This window comes from Periophthalmus magnuspinnatus, chromosome 16, assembly GCF_009829125.3.
Source record: "Periophthalmus magnuspinnatus isolate fPerMag1 chromosome 16, fPerMag1.2.pri, whole genome shotgun sequence".
NCBI classification, from domain to species: Eukaryota; Metazoa; Chordata; class Actinopteri; order Gobiiformes; family Gobiidae; genus Periophthalmus; species Periophthalmus magnuspinnatus.
Window position 1 is genome coordinate 30351062 of NC_047141.1, and position 2764 is coordinate 30353825.

The window sequence follows — 2764 nt, forward strand, 5'->3', positions numbered from 1 at the left end:
TTTGTCCTGGGTTTAGTCCCGGTTTAGTCCCAGTTTCGTCCCAATTCAGTCCCGGTTTAATTGCGGTTTAGTCCCGGTGTAGTCCTGGGTTCAGTCACAGTTCAGCTCCGGTTTAGTCCTGGTTTACTCCCGGTTCAGTCCCGTTGTAGTCCTGGTGCAGTCCTGGGTTTAGTACCGATTGAGTCCCGGTGTAGTCCCGGTTCGGTCCCAGTTCAGTCCCGGTTCAGTCTCGGTTCAGTCCCAGTTTAGTCCCGGTGTAGTCCTGGGTTCAGTCCCGGTTTAGTCCCAGTTTAGTCCCAATTTAGTCCTGGTTTAGTCGTGGTTCAGTCCTGATTCAGTCCTGGTTTAATCCTGGTTTAGTCCAGGTTCAGACCTGGTTTAGTTCTGGTTTAGTCTTAGTTTAGTCCTGGTTTAGTCCTGGTTCAGTCCTGGTTCAGTCATGTTTCAGTCCTGGTTTAGTCCTGGTTTAGTCCCGGTTCAGTCCCGGTTCAGTCCCGGTTCAGTCCCGGTTCAGTCCCAGTTCAGTCCCGGTTTAGACCCGGTTTAGTCCTGGTTTAGTCCTTGTTTAGTCCTGTTTTAGCCCTGGTTTAGTCCTGGTTAAGCCCTGGTTTAGACCTGGTTTAGCCCTGGTTTAGACCTGGTTTAAACCTAGTTTAGTTCTGGTTTACTCTTGATTTAGTTCTGGTTTAGTCCTGATTTAGTCCTGGTTTAGTCCTGGTTTAGTCCTGGTGTAATCCTGGTTTAGTCCTAATTTAGACCTGGTTTAGACCTGGTTTAGTCCTGGTTTAGTCCTGGTTTAGTCCTAATTTAGACCTGGTTTAGACCTGGTTTAGCCCTGGTTTAGTCCTGGTTTAGTCCTGGTTTAGCCCTGTTTAGTCCTTGTTTAGCCCTGGTTTAGTCCTGGTTTAGTCCTGGTTTAGCCCTGATTTAGACCTGGTTTAGTCCTGGTTCAGTTCTGGTTGAGTCTTGGTTCAGTCCTGATTTAGTCCTGGTTTAGTCCTGGGTTTAGTCCCGGTTTAGTTCCGATTTAGTCCCGGTTTAGTCCCGGTGTAATCCTGGTGCAGTCCTGGGTTTAGTACCGATTTAGTCCTGGTGTAGTCCCGGTTCAGTCCCGATTCAGTCCTGGTTTAGTCCTGGTTTAGTCCTGGTTCAGTCCTGGTTCAGTCCCGGTTCAGTCCTGATTCAATCCTGGTTTAGTCGTCATTTAGTCCTGGTTTAGTTCTGGTTTAGTCCTGGTTTAGTCCTGGTTCAGTCATGGTTCAGTCCTGGTTTAGTCCTGGTTTAGTCCTGGTGTAGTCCTGGTGTAGTCCTGGGTTTAGTCCCGGTTTAGTCCTGGTTTAGTCCCGGTTCAGTCCCGGTTTAGTCCTGGTTTAGTCCTGGTTTAGTCCTGGTTTAGTTCTGGTTTAATCCTGGTTTTGTCCAGGTTTAGACCTAGTTCAGTCCTGGTTTAGTCCTGGTTCAGTCCTGGTTTAGTTCTGGTTTAGTCCTGGTTTAGTCCTGGTTTAGTTCTGGTGTAGTCCTGGTTTAGTCCTGGTGTAGTCCTGGTTTAGTCCTGGTGTAGTCCTGGTGTAGTCCTGGTTTAGTCCTGGTTTAATCCTGGTTTTGTCCAGGTTTAGACCTAGTTCAGTCCTGGTTTAGTCCTGGTTCAGTTCTGGTTTAGTCCTGGTTTAGTCCCGGTGTAGTCCTGGTGTAGTTCTGGTGTAGTCTTGGTGTAGTCCTGTTTAGTCCTGGTTTAGTCCTTGTTTAGTCCTGGTTTAGTCCTGGTGTAGTCCTGGTGTAGTCCTGGTTTAGTCCTGGTTTAGTCCTGGTGTAGTCCTGGTTTAGTCCTGGTTTAGTCCTGGTGTAGTCCTGTTTAGTCGTGGTTTAGTTCTGGTTTAGTCCTGGTTTAGTCCTAGTGTAGTCCTGGTTTAGTCCTGTTTTAGTCCTGGTTTAGTCCTGGTTTAGTCCTGGTGTAGTCCTGGTTTAGTCCTGGTGTAGTCCTGGTGTAGTCCTGGTGTAGTCCTGGTGTAGTTCTGGTTTAGTCCTGGTGTAGTTCTGGTTTAATCCTGGTTTTGTCCAGGTTTAGACCTAGTTCAGTCCTGGTTTAGTCGTGGTTCAGTCCTGGTTTAGTTCTGGTTTAGTCCTGGTTTAGTCCTGGTGTAGTCCTGGTTTAGTCCTGGTTTAGTCCTGTTTTAGTCCTGGTGTAGTCCTGGTTTAGTCGTGGTGTAGTCCTGGTTTAGTCCTGGTGTAGTCCTGTTTTAGTCCTGGTGTAGTCCTGGTTTAGTCCTGGTTTAGTCCTGTTTTAGTCCTAGTTTAGTCCTGGTTTAGTCCTGGTGTAGTCCTGGTGTAGTCCTGGTTTAGTCCTGGTGTAGTCCTGGTGTAGTTCTGGTTTAATCCTGGTTTAGTCCTGGTTTAGTCCTGGTTTAGTCCTGGTTTAGTCCTGGTTTAGTCCTGGTTTAGTCCTGTTTTAGTCCTGGTGTAGTCCTGGTGTAGTCCTGGTGTAGTCCTGGTTTAGTCCTGGTTTAGTCCTGGTTTAGTCCTGGTTTAGTCCTGGTTTAGTCCTGTTTTAGTCCTGTTTTAGTCCTGGTGTAGTCCTGGTTTAGTCGTGGTTTAGTCGTGGTGTAGTCCTGGTGTAGTCCTGGTGTAGTCCTGGTTTAGTCCTGGTGTAGTCCTGTTTTAGTCCTGGTGTAGTCCTGGTTTAGTCCTGTTTTAGTCCTGGTTTAGTCCTTGTTTAGTCCTGGTTTAGTCCTGGTGTAGTCCTGGTTTAGTCCTGGTGTAGTCCTGT